Raw genomic sequence first — 15,000 nt, 5'->3', positions numbered from 1 at the left:
CGATGGCGCTGTCCTTATTAGCAAAATGCCACAGGACTTGAAAAGCTTGCTTACCAGAATGCAGGAAATATCAACATGAGGTTGGGCTTAAGATAAATAGAAGAAAGACAGATGATGAAAACGGAATATGCAATGGTTGATGAAATATCATTGAAAGGATAGGATTAATGCGGTAGATCATTTAAATATCTAGGAACTATGACCTCTAATATAGGGTCTTTAGAATTGGAGTTTGGTGAAAGATTGAAAAAAGCAAATCAAACAATGGCTAGGTTAAAAAAATTTGGAAACCAAATTGTCTGAAATTACAAATAAAAATCACGCTATCTATCAGACTAGTGAGATCGGTGTATGACACATGCGTCGTGGTATGACAATGAAACAGCATAAAAAAAATGTTGTAGGTTTTAGAACAAAACGCTCAGATGAATATTGGGAGTTAAATGGCAGTACAGGATTAGAAATGAAACTATAAGAGAAATTACTCAAGTGCCATATGTGGATGACATCATGGTGAGGGGTAGATGGAGAAGGTTTGGGCATGCTCTTCGGACTCCACAATAGATATTAGTTCACCAAACTTACAACTGGGCTCCACAAGGCACTGGCAGAGTTTAACCCAGGTCTACATGGTTGAGGACTATGAAGCGTAAAGTAGTATGTGATGAATGGAGAAGTATTCATTTAAAAGCCTTAAATAGATACGAATGACGAAATCTAACCGAGGCCCTTAGCGTCAATAGGCGTAGGAGGAGATGATGATGATGACATACTAAATATGCATGCAAAAGGTACAGGGTAAGTAATGCTCTAGCTCAGATTTGGAAAATGAGGGACCTGCTTCTCAAAAAAAAAAAAAAAAAAAAAAAAAAAAAAAAAAAAAAAAAAAAAAAAAAATCGAAGTATAACCCTTACATACACATTGTTTTTCATCATAGTTCTTTTTCTGCTTTGGATAGGATCCTTAGAATAAACAAGAGGCATTTAGAGGTCTAAATTTGCAGTTGTTTGAAAAGATACAGGTGTTAGCTCTAAAAAGTAAGGCAATAATAAATAAGATATCAATATTGCCTTTAATGGTATTGTAAATTGCATAAGTTATTCAAATTATATTGCACTTAACAAATTAACAACATTATAATCGAAACTTTAAGCTGTAATGCTTATTGTCAATATAAAAGGCCATGGTTTTAGAAAAATTCTTTAAAAAGTCAGTTTGCTAATTATGAAAAAAAAATACACTAAAAGGAAAAGTAAATATATACCACATCTTCCGTGTTGTAAATAAAAAATACAAGCCTTCAGAAAAATTAAGTTTGTCAAACAAAAAATTAGCAAAACTAAAAGTAAAATGCACAGTAAAATACACATCACAATTTTCTTGTTATAAACAAGAAAGTGGTGGTTATTATTATTATTATTATTATTATTATTATTATTATTATTATTATTATTATTATTATTATTATTATTACTTGCTAAGCTACAACCCTAGTTGGAAAAGCAGGATGTTATATGCCTAGGGGCTCCAGCCCAGTGAGGAAAGGAAAGAAGAAAAAATAAAATATTTTAAGAAAAATAACATCACCATAAATATCTCCTATATAAACTATAAAAACTTCAACAAAACAAGAGGAAGAAAAATAAGATAGAATAGTATACCCAAGTATACCCTCAAGCAAGAGAACTCTAACCCAAGACAGTGGAAGACCATGGTACAGAGGCCATGGCACTACCCAAGACTAGAGAACAATGGTTTTATTTTGGAGTGTCCTTCTCCTAGAAGAGCTAATTACCATAGTTAAAGAGTCTTTTCTACCCTGACCTGGAGGAAAGTGGCAACTGAACAATGACAGTGCAGAATGCTTCTGGTGAAGAATTGTTGGGTAATCTCAGTGTTGTCAGGTGTATGCGGACAGAGGAGAATATGTAAGAATAGGCCAGACTATTCGGTGTACAGTATGTGTAGGCCAAGGGAAAATGAACCGTAACCAGAGAGAAGCCTCCAATGTAGTATTATCTGGCCAGTCAAAGGACCCCACGACTCTCTATCGGTAATATCGAAACGGGTGGCTGGTGCCCTGGCCAACCTACTACTTACATAATGAAATTATTATTCATGTTATATCTATTTTAGCCCAGATTTGCTTTGGATGTTGTAAATTTGTATATTTTTGGGAATACAAAATTAATATAATGCAGTATTAAGTAACTATTGGTATTTTACGATTAAAAAAGAACATGCAGTCTTATCTTATATTCTTAAATGCAATAATGTATAAGAGAAGTTCTTTAAATTGTGTTCTTCAGATTTATATTATTCAAAGCAGTACACAGTGCACTACAGTATACAGAATGAACATTTATGTAAGAGCATTTTCACGCCTGAATCTTATATACCAAGTATATTGAGAAGAGCTAACTTGAAACAGAATTAGTCATGGTTGATTTATTTGAAATCACCTTAAAATCATTATGCATATTAAATTTAGAGTACTTTTTGAAGTAACCTAAAACCGGGTCAGGTTGTAGGTACTGAAAATTCAGTAATTAAAGATGCTCCGCGAATCTAATAGCCGTGTGTCCTATCTTTATGCTACTCACACATAAAGATTTTTTTTTTCATTCGTAATGTTGTTTGATAAAGCATATTTTGAGTAGTCTTCAAGAAAAATGATAAAATTCAGAAAAATTTGTTTTGCTAATAGAAATTCTCTTAGCATAATTAAACGAACAAGGCAAAATAAAATACACACCACAATATCCTTGTAAATACAAAACCTCCAAAAAATCAAGTTTTCAAATGAAAAAAATATTACAAAATCAAAAGCAAAATACACAGAAAAAGACACATCGCAGCTTCCATGTTGAAGATAAAAAAAATTACATTTAATATGCGGACCTTTACGACAAACCAGGCGGTAGTCGTTAAACAAACCCTAAGGAACAACTGCTATTGTGGGGATACTTAAATATGCTTTTAAGAGAAATATCAAAGCTTTTGCATTCTCCATAAGACGAGTGAGTTAGTGGTATTCAATATTAAAGAAACAAAATATAAAAACAAACACCTATAAAATAAACTTTCATCAAATTATTAGCCTCATGGATTATATTTCTCACGATAACGAATCAAAACGATATTAATGTTTGCATATTCTATGAGAAGAAAGTACCATTAGCCTTCAATATAAAAAAAAACTTAGAAGCAAAATTTTGTCTGTTCATCATGCTATTAGCATTGCAAACTGTATTACTACGAAAACGAACGAAAGACATTATTTGTTTACACCTCTTATGACATGAGAGTACAGTATTAGTAGTATTCAATAAAAAAAAAAAAGAAAAAAAAAAGGAAGAAACTCGAACGAATCAATAAATAGCTAAAGCATCAATTTCCATAAATTTATTTTTCTCCCCAAAAAGATATATTCTTCAAGGATGCAAGATACAATGAAATAATCTTCATCATGATGAAACAATAAAATCTTCAACTGCGAGAGAAAAAAACAAAACAAAAACATTCAATGACTAAAAAAGAAAAGATTTAAAATTTTTTGAAAAAGTTTATTTCTGTGAAAACATATGAAAAAAAAAGGTAAACTAAACGTAGGAATCATAAATTTCTTTTAATATCTTATTTTCACACTCAGGAGGCAAGGTAAGGAATTAATAAAAGAACCAGATTATTTACCAGAAAATATATAAAAATAATTTACGTAAAAAAATGAAATAGTGAGAGAATTTCATAGTATTTGAAGAACAAAAAGAAGTAACCATGTGATGAGTAACGTATTAATCACACTAGCGAAAATAGAATAGAAATCATAAAATAACTTGAAACGATAAAAATAAATCAATTACAAAAATATTTGATTCCAGATTCCACATAAATGGGTTTCTCAACCCACTAGTTTGAGTACCCCCCAACCCCCAACCCCCAACACCCAATCCCATTGTCTCTCCCTTATTTCAAGAGGGAAAAGCAACAGCTCTTCTCCCTAATTAGACTCCAGTCTAACCCTGCCACTCCATATATGGGGGGTGGGGGGCGGACCCCCCCCCCATATTTTGACGCACCCCACCAAAATTAAAGATAGAGGAAAAGAAAATCACAACTAGTACGAGTGCTATGGATGCAAGAAAAGTATATATTCAATAACGGTGGGTTTATAAAACATTAATTTGTAAACAGCATTAATTTAGAAAAGCAATAAGGATATGCGGTGCCTACGATTAGATTCCCATGAGCCTTACCTTATTGCCTTATTTTTTGTTTGGGTTCCCCCAGGTCCCTCAGTGTGAGGCACCTCGTATATCCACCAGAGAGTTGCTAATGCATCTTCCGGTGTATTTTGCATCTTCCAGTCTTGGATGGTCTGGGATGCATCTTAGGTATTTATCGAGCTTATTCTTAAACACATCTACGCTCACTCCTGATATGTTTCTTAGATGAGCTGGCAGCACATTAAATAGTCGCTGCATTATCGATGCTGGTGCGTAGTGGATTAATGTCCTGTGCGCCTTTCTCAGTTTACCTGGAATGCTTTTTGGCACTATTAATCTACCTCGGCTTGCTCTTTCTGATATTTTAAGCTCCATGATGTTTTCAGCAATTCCTTCTATGTGCTTCCATGCTTGTATTATCATGTAGCGTTCTCTTCTCCTTTCTAGACTGTATAGTTTTAAAAATTGCAGTCTTTCCCAGTAGTCAAGGTCCTTAACTTCTTCTATTCTAGCAGTATAGGACCTTTGTACACTCTCTATTTGCGCAATATCCTTTTGGTAGTGTGGGTACCATATCACATTGCAGTACTCGAGTGTACTACGCACATAAGTTTTGTAAAGCATAATCATGTGTTCAGCTTTTCTTGTTTTAAAGTGTCTGAATAACATTCCCATTTTTGCTTTACATTTAGCCAACAGTGTTGCTATTTGGTCGTTGCATAACATATTCCTATTTAAAATTACACCAAGGTCTTTAATTGCTTCCTTGTTTGTGATTGTCTCATTATTAGGTCCCTTGTATGCATACACCATTCCTTCTCTGTTTCCATAATTTATTGATTCGAATTTATCGGAGTTAAATACCATCCTATTTATATCCGCCCATTCATATATTTTGTTTAGATCTCTTTGTAGTGAGTTCCTATCTTCATCACAAGTAATTTCTCTACTTATTCTTGTGTCATCGGCGAAACTTCTCACTACGGAGTTTTCAACATCACAGTCTATGTCTGAGATCATAATAACAAATAGCAGTGCAGCTAATACCGTACCTTGGGGCACACCAGATATTACCTGGGCTTCATCTGATTTCTCGTCATTTGCAACCACTATCTGTTTTCTGTTTTGCAGGAATTCTTTTACCCATTTTCCTATCTTTCCCACAATATTATGCTTTCTCATTTTTTTCTCCAATATGTTATGGTCTACCTTGTCAAAGGCTTTTGCAAAATCTAGATAGATCACATCTGTGTCTTTTTCATTTATCATATTATTGTATATGTTTTCATAGTGTGCTATCAGTTGGGTCTGTGTACTTTTTCCAGGTACGAAACTGTGTTGACCCATATTAAACAAATTATTTTTGACCAAATGGTTCATTATTTTCTTTTTTATTACCCTCTCATACACTTTCATAATATGTGATGTTAGACTAACAGGTCTATAATTGCTTGCCTCTAGTCTTGATCCACTTTTGAAGATAGGGGTTATATAAGCTAATTTATGTTTAACATATATCTCGCTCATATCTACACTCTGTCTTAGCAGTATTGCAAGTGGCTTCGCGATAGTGTTTGCAGTTTTTTTTAACAAAATCGCTGGAACTCCATCTGGTCTGGCTGTCGATCCATTTTTAATTTCGTTTATAGCCGTGACAATATCTGCTTCATTAATATCTATATCCGTTAGATATTCAACATTTTCTTCTTTCATTTCTGTTTCATTATTCTCATTCGCAATTCTTGGCGTGAACTCACTCTTATATTTTTCTGCTAATATGTTGCATATTTCCTTTTTTTCATTCGTTAGCCGTCCTTCAATTCTTAGAGGGCCTATTTCTATTCTCCTTTTATTCATCTTTTTTGCATAGGAGTAAAGTACTTTGGGGTTTCTTTTTATATTTTGAAGTGTCCTTTCTTCTAAGTCCCTTTTTTAATTTTCTTTCGACTGTATAATCTTTTGTTCTGCATTTTCTATCTTACATTTTATTTCCCTCATTTTCCACACATTTTTTTCTTTTGCAAGATTTTTTTCCATAATATTTGTTTTTTCGCCTTCATACTTATTTTTGTGTGTAAACCTGCAATTATCCCCATATCTGCACCAATCCCTGGCATTATATATGCATTCTTTGTAGTTGGGCTCTATTTGTGGAGATTTAGGTTGAAAGGCCTTTTTTGGTGCATAGTGCGGTATATACGCGGCCTGCTTTTTTGTTTCTTTTTTTGTTTCATTTTTGTTTTTCTTTTCAGTTTGCTGAGTTTTCTTACTCTCATTCATAGTTGCAGGATGCATATATCGACATTTTTTGTTGAAACTGCATCCTTTTCCTTATTTTAGGGTTTTGCATATTTTTGGATGGAGATCTCTGCATTCGTCTCCATATCCGTCTAAATACGCACATTTACCATATATTTCATAATTATGGCATATCTTTGGATGCTTGTAGTAGCATCTTTCGCCAAATTTGCAATTCCCTCTTTTCAGCCTATTACAGACTATATCTTTCTTTTCTTTTTTTTCTTGTTCTTGCTCTTCCCTAAAAGTATGTAGGTCCGGGTAGAGTCTCTTGGGTCTATTATTTGTTTCCGTCTGATAATTTATTTCTTCATAAGTATGTTGTTGGATGGCATCATAAGTTATATCAATGATTTCCTCTGCATCCTTACACATATCCTGTTCATTTTTCTCTTCTTCTTCTTCTTCTTCTTCTTCTTCTTCTTCTTCTTCTTCTTCTTCTTCTTCTTCTTCTTCTTCTTCTTCAACTATTTGCAGCTTTAGTCTCGACTTAATTATATTTTCTATCCAGGCTAAGCATGTTGAGCAGAATACCTTTGTGTCTCTATTTTTTATTTTTTGCTGTATTTCAGCACATGTGGGGTGTGTTGGAACATTACAGGCATTACATTTTCTAATCAGTTGTTGAGGATTATTAATGGAATACCATATCTTACATGTATTACACCATTTTGGCATTCTTTTTCCCAATGCATCAATCAGCATATTCACCATATTGGACTTGTTATTGTTCTTTGATGGAATGTGTTGATTGATGTAGACTTTCTTTATAAGTCTCTTTAACACTTGGATCTTCTTTGGAATTTCTTCAATTATTTTACTGATGTTTTCCGCAGATTTGTTCCAGTCTATTGGTCATATTGTTTCAATATGTCTGCGAATATTTTTCCGTCACACTGGTTGGAGCTGCTAGTGACATCTGTTGTCAATCGGTCGAGCTCCTGTTTCGCCAACTCATGAAATTTGCCTTTGCTGACTCCAGCGATGTCTCTCCACGAGTTGCCTGTGTTATACAATGCCATCTTGATCAGATTTTTATTAATTCACAAGATAAGTATCCTATGCCGACGATTTATCTCACTTTTCTGCCCTCAAACTAATCACCGACTATTCACGAAAACTTGTAGCTATATTTCACTCGATAGCATTTTTGTTATCCGCGTTAAATCAGGATATTTTTAGGGACGCACATGTGTTCACTTCACCGGCACACAAATACAACTCAGAGAGGAGAGAGAGAGAGAGAGAGAGAGAGAGAGAGAGAGAGAGAGAGAGAGAGAGAGAGAGAGAGAGAGAGAGAGTGTGTGTACTGGATACATAAATGACAAAGTCTTAACTATTAAGTTTATGACTCCATATATAGATAATAATTAAAACAGCAGTAAAATGCCCCAAGTTATTATTACTACTACTACTACTACTACTACTACTACTACTACTACTACTACTACTATTAGTAGTAGTAGTAGCTGCTGTTGTTGTTGACATGGAATCAATAAAAACTCTAAAACTCTAAAAACTGCAATAAGGTAGTAGTTTGGCTAAGGCACTAGCCACCCGTTGAGATACTATGTTATCAAGTCCTCTGACTAGCCAGACAGTACTGAATTGAATCCTTCTCTCCAGTTATGGCAAATTTTTCCTTTGTCTACACATACACTGAATAGTCTAGCCTATTCTTCCAAAATTCTCCTCTGTCCTCATATACCTGACAACACAGATTACCAGTGGTAAGCAGCTCCGCTAGAAGAATTCTCCAATAATAAACCATTTTTCTCTAGTTTTGGGTAATACCATATCCTCTGTACCAAGGTTTTCCACTGTCTTGAGTTACACTTCTCTTTTTTGAGGGAATATTCAGGAACACCATTCATTCTATTGTTTCCTTATTTTGTTTCCACACTAGGCTACTTTACACTTAACTACTGATTTCATTTAAATGTTCGATAATAATGATACTACTACTACTACTACTAATAATAATAATAAAAATAATAATAATAATAATAATAATAATAATACTAATAATAATGATAATAATAATAATAATAACAACAATAACAACAGCAACAAAAACAACAACAACAACAACAACAATAATAATAATAATAATAATAATAATAACAACAACAAAAACAACAACAACAACAACAATAATAATAATAATAGTAATAATAATAATAATAACAACAACAACAAAAACAACAACAACAACAACAACAACAACAACAATAATAATAATAATAATAATAATAATAATAATATGCATACCTTCTATAGAATATCAGTTAGAAACCATCTTTCATTCTACCTATTCTAATCTTGACAAGAAGACCAGACTGTATAAAAATTTGACTGAAATAAGTTTCATAAAGTAGAGACAGGTTCTGTGCTGTTTAGTTATATTTTAATCCTTATTTTTCTTTGATTCTTCTGCGTTTATTTAGTACCATTTGGTCTTCGAGTAGAAAAGCAGAAACGTTCTTTAATATATATATATATATATATATATATATATATATATATATATATATATATATATATATATATATATGTATGTATGTATGTATGTATGTATGTATATATTGAAAACTAGGGCTTCAATCATTCAATTCATAAAAATGCCATCTATACGAAGTAAGTAATCTTCTTTTGACACACATCCAACAAAAAATTAATTGTCAATCAGGATCTCAATATTTACTTGTAAAAAAAATCTGTTCCTTGTCAGAATCCTCTTAGCTACCAACAAAAACCACTCCCCTTGGGATTTCCCAACATGAGACAAAATGAAAGAAAAAAAAGTTTAAAAAATTTACCCATTCTACTCTCACAAAAGCTACTCTAGAATATTAACCACCCAAAAAAGTCTAAAAAGCATAATATAAAAAAAAATCCTTTCATTCGATATTTCAACAATACACAAAAATAAAATAAAAACGATTCCTAGCATTCTTCAAGGTTATAAGAAAAAGAAACTAATATTTCCAAGAGCTCTAAGTTGTATTGTCAACGATGAAGACGAGAGGGGGGTGCAATGGAAAAGTGATGATAAGACTTGTACTGTTTGGTTTAAAGAAATGAAGTAGGGTGAATAAAACAGATGTGGAAACAGTGAGCATGATGGGAGGGAAACTGACTGAAAGGGGTAAAGGAATGAAATAAGGGGATAAAAGTGGTGAGTTGATGCCAGTTTGGAGAAGAGGAATGACGAAAGACAAGTGAGGATGACGCGAGGGAAGAGAGAGACGAAGAAATTTAAGGGGGGGGGGGGGGGGGAGGTTGGGATCCAGTCAAGAAAAGAAGAGGAAAGGGGGAATACTGAAAGGAGAGAAGAAAAAACGGCGAGTTCATCTAAGACGATAATATGGAAGGTAAACCGAGGGAAGGGATGAAATAATAGCGAAAAAAAATGGGAAGAAAAGTTTGTTTACCACTTGCAGAGCACGTGGTTTTATTTACATTTCTTTTAACCGTGGAACTGTAGGTCTTGCTACCCTCCAATTCATTATTCACAAATCTCCAGGGAAAAAGTGTAAGTAAACACGAGGAGAAAAATATTTTTGTCAACTACAATTTGGTGTTATATGCATTACTGACATTTTCAGTATACATGCACGTTTGCATAATGCATTAAGGCAGTTCAACGTACATGGAATCCAAAAATATTAATGCAAATGAATACACCAGAAAAAAAGTATATATGAATAATTGATGGCTATCAATGGCGGCAGAGAGAGAGAGAGAGAGAGAGAGAGAGAGAGAGAGAGAGAGAGAGAGAGAGAGAGGAGAGAGAGAGAGAGAGAGAGTATTGTAACAATTTTAATAAATCTTGGAGGAGGAATGTGGCAGCATTAAAAATGGGTATTGAGAGAGAGAGAGAGAGAGAGAGGAGAGAGAGAGAGAGAGAAGAGAGAGAGAGAGAGAGAGAGAGAGAGTTGCAATTCAATTTTTTTAAATCTTGGAAAAGGAATGTGCAGCAATAAAAATTCATTCAAATCTTGAAGGAGGAATGGTGGAGAGAGAGAGAGAGAGAGAGAGAGAGAGGAGGAGAGAGAGAGAGGAGAGAGAGAGAGAGAGAGAGAGAGAGAGAGAGAGAGCTTTTTTAAAATCTTGGAGGAGTGTGCAGCAATAGAAATAGACCATTCAGAGAGAGAGAGAGAGAGAGAGAGAGAGAGAGAGAGAGAAAGAGAGAGAGAGAGAGAGATGAGCCTTACCGGACACAGAAGTGAGCCACAATGTATGTGGTTTTAGGAGTAGCGCAGTTGCGCAAGTCCAATAGAGCAGCGCTTTCTTCCAAGTGTCGATCCACAGCACGCCAGACCAACACCATAAAACGGTACCTGCTTTCGTTCCTGAAAATACACAATTAAAGATGAATAAACAAAATTCTTCCTTCACTGATTCATATACATAATACTAAAAAATAATAATACTAGTGAAGTTAGTACTAATGCCACTTTTAATAGTATAAGTTATAAGTTTTGTCATTATCATTGTTATTATAACAATAAAAGGATTATAATACGAATACTAATAGAAATAGTAAAACTAACGATAACAAAATCAAACCTTAACGATTCAAGTCCTTATCTCCAAAAAGGAATATTTTTATGCAAATAAAAATTGCACAAATCATATCAACACTATTATTGGCCGAAATTATTGATTTTTTTTTAATATTCATGGCTAATGATAAACAACAGAAAATTAGTTATTAGGGGTTCGAAACATAAATTACTACATAAATTAGTAGCATAAATTTCTGCTTAAAGGAGAAATAAAGCAATATGAATCGAAAATAATACAGATATGTAACGTCATACTTATTGAATGGTTTTATTTTACAAGTGAAATTACGGAGAGTGAAATGAAAATAATGATATATTAAGACGAAGAGAGAGAGAGAGAGAGAGAGAGAGAGAGAGAGAGAGAGAGAGAGAGAGAGAGAGAGAGAGGAGGTGCTGACTGATTGAGTTAAAGAAGGAGAGCTGGTGAATGCTAAAGGAGTCAGTGATGTGGCCTCTTTAAGTGTGGTTGATGCGCTACCAATGAACTTCATTTGAAGATATATGAAGCTGATAATGTTATATAAGCATTCAGTTTTAAGTTTCACCTTGCTGAGAGAGAGAGAGAGAGAGGAGAGAGAGAGAGAGAGAGAGAGAGAGAGAGAGAGATGAGAGAGATGAGAGAGAGAGAGAGAGAGAATGCTGACAGATTGAGTGGAGGAACAGGATAGGGAACACGCTACTGGAGCCAGTGATGTAGTCTCTTTATTCGTGGTTGAAGCGCTGCTAATAAGCCACCTTTGTAGAAGTAAGAAGCTGGACAATGTTATAGAAGCTCTCCATTTGGAGGGTTCATCTTGCTGGAAGAGAGAGAGAGAGAGAGAGAGAGAGAGAGAGGAGAGAGAGAGAGAGAGAGAGAGAGAGAGAGAGAGAGAGAGAGAGAACGCTGTCTGAGTGGGAGAACATGAGAGGGTACATGCTAGGGGTACATGCTAATGGAGCCAGTGATGTAGTCTATTTGTGGTTGACTCGCTGCTAAAAAAATCACCTTCGTAGATGTAAGAAACTGACATGTTATAGAGCTCTCTAGTTGGAAGTTTCATCTTGCTGGAAGAGAGAGAGAGAGAGAGAGAGAGAGAGAGAGAGAGAGAGAGAGAGAGAGAGACTCAATTTATGTTTCCTAGTCTCGCAATTTCCCGTCATTCAACTCCGTCCTTAACAGTAAGAATGAATGGATTGGAATTACTTCAAAAAGCCCCAAAATGAAAGTAAATGGATTCCAATGCACTTCCTTCTTTCAAAAGGCGTGTTGCCCGCCTCTTTCTCTATCGAAAATATTTTTTTTTTTCAGCAACAGAAAGACTTTCTCATATTCAATAGACACGCGTGCAAACTCAAATTTATAGATTAGGTAGGATTAACGTCAATAAATAGATAAATAAACTAATAAACAAAGAAAGATTGTAAGAAACAAATAAGTGGCTGCCAACACAAAATTACCAATACGTTATAAAAAAAAAATATGCACCAATGCAATGCTAGAATGTAAAATGTCTTATTTACAGACACTATTATTATTATTATTATTATTATTATTATTATTATTATTATTATTATTATTATTATTATATTATTGGCCAACCTAAATCCTTGGTTGGAAAAAGTGAATGGTACAAGACCAAGGGGTCCAACAGAGAGAGTGAACAAAGGAAATAATGGAATAGAAAATATACTATATATAAGTAATGAATAAAAATATAAAATATTCTTTAGAGCAGTAACAACGTTTAAAACAGATCAGTCATATATAAACTATAAACCGAGACTTATTTCAACCTGTTTTAAAAAAATAATCTGTTAAAAGTTTGAACTTCTGAAGATTAAGAAGATCAATCCACAATCTGGTCACAGCTGGAACAAAATTTCTTGAATACTGCGTAGTATTGAGCTTTCGGATGGAGAAGGCAGAAATTATAGGCTACTTTGTGAGAATCTGCGTGGGATGATGGTTGAAAATCCCAAGCTTAGACAACTTTCTTTCAGATTTGATCACTGACTATAAATTAAAAATTTAAGATATTTATGCAAAAAGGCATCTGACTTTAATCGGATTGGTTTATTTAAAACAGATTGTCCACGAAGTTATTTCCCATTGCATGAACAGTAAAAATATTCCCACTGCATGATCATTGCATAAAATCAAATATATTACCATGGCATAAATGGGAAATATATTCCCATAGCATGTACGTCGTAAAATGTATTGCCAGTGCATAAAATACCCCATTACATTAACATGAATTACATTCCACTGTCTGTAAATGAAATAACTTCCCACTCCATAAACATGAAATGCATTTCCAATAAGTTTAATACATTCCATTTTGAATGTATATGAAATACATTTGACTGTATGCATATGAAATAACTCACACCGCATGCACACAACCACGCTATGTATTCCTAAATAATATAAATTTCACAATCCCAATACACAGGTTATCTTTGGCTCACCAGAACAGCGTATCAGGTGGGAATTCATTCCCCAAAATCCATTCCAACATTTTTTCCTCCTTCAACTTCATTGCATCTGGGGTCTTGCATGGCGGGAAACATTCTTTTATATTCGCTATAATCCCTATTCCTTACATGTTCTATTCTGCAACGCTTGTGAATTTGAGTATAAGAGGCATTGAAAGGAAAGAGCAAAGGAAGAACATGATGTAGGTTAGTTTCCCTACGAGTTTCTAAATAAAATAAATTAGAATTTATCATTTGTTTTCTTCTTCATAGACTATAATGCACACTATGCAATCCTTTTAGATTTCTGTAAATAAATTCTTAGTTCAGTACGGGGATTTGAAATTTGAAATTGAACACTACTTATTTTCAATTTGCTTTTTCTTTCGTAAGACAATGCTACTACTACTACTACTACTACTACTACTACTACTACTACTACTACTACTAATAATAATAATAATAATAGTAATAACTACAATAATAGCAACCAGAGATTTCTGACCTCCACCAAAGCCTAATGCAGTCGTCCATAGCCTAATATCTATCAGTAGTGGATATTTTGTCAATCAGTCGAATAGTTTTGACGTTATCTTTAGCTTGGCAAAAAATGTAAATCCGGATCTGGCATCCGAATCCGGATCCGGATCATCTGCAAAATTCAATGGGGTCATCCTTGACCTAAAATCTATCTTTGGTGAAAGTTTCATCAGAATCCGTCGAGTAGTTCTGACGTTATCATTAACATGGCGAAAACTGCAAATATGGATCTAAAATCCTGAGTCGGATCAACTCTAAAATTCTATGGGGTCGTCCATATATATATATATATATATATATTTATATATATATATATATATATATATACTATCATCATTATTATTATTATTATTATTATTATTATTATTATTATTATTATTATTAGCTAGAGATGAGTTTATTATCATGTTTTTTATCTTTTTCATAGTGATAGAAAGCAAATTCATGTCACAAAAGATTTCTCAATTTCTATTTCTTCCTTGATAACTGATACACCACTTTAGCTGCATTGTCCCTACCATCTTAGTTTTGAAAGAGAGAGAGAGAGAGAGAGAGAGAGAGAGAGAGAGAGAGAGATAGAGAGGTTTAATGATAAATGTAGAAAAACAGTAATCAGATATTAAAAATGCCGATGCGACATTGCAATTGAGAGATATAAACGTACTGGAATAAGGCATATGAAATATTAAATGAATTATAAATATGATTATAATCAAAATTTATTGACTCTGAATATTAATCACAACCTTCATGGCCGAAACATAATCTGTATTGGTGGCCATTAAATTTCAAAGAAATAATAATTATAAAGAAATACCACGAATAAAAACCGAAAATTCAAGAATTTTATAGAACTCCACAAATAGAGCATCACACGAATACTCCTGTAATTTTCCCTCCTTCAATC

At 33.7% G+C, this 15,000-nt stretch overlaps 1 long non-coding RNA gene across 1 annotated transcript in view; it reads right to left on the bottom strand.

The window, feature by feature from the left end:
- The window catches only part of LOC137658249 (uncharacterized), a 93,212-nt gene extending 82,332 nt beyond the window's left edge, over positions 1 to 10,880 (bottom strand). The window contains exon 1 of the long non-coding RNA XR_011047297.1: positions 10,743 to 10,880. This is a non-coding gene — a long non-coding RNA (uncharacterized lncRNA). The remainder of the gene's footprint in view (positions 1 to 10,742) is intronic.
- Between the last annotated feature and the right edge of the window lie 4,120 nt (positions 10,881 to 15,000).

The sequence above is a fragment of the Palaemon carinicauda genome, chromosome 19 (genome assembly GCF_036898095.1).
Source record: "Palaemon carinicauda isolate YSFRI2023 chromosome 19, ASM3689809v2, whole genome shotgun sequence".
Taxonomy (NCBI): domain Eukaryota; kingdom Metazoa; phylum Arthropoda; class Malacostraca; order Decapoda; family Palaemonidae; genus Palaemon; species Palaemon carinicauda.
Note: the sequence above shows the minus strand (reverse complement) of the source record. Positions and strands in the feature narration are given on the sequence as shown.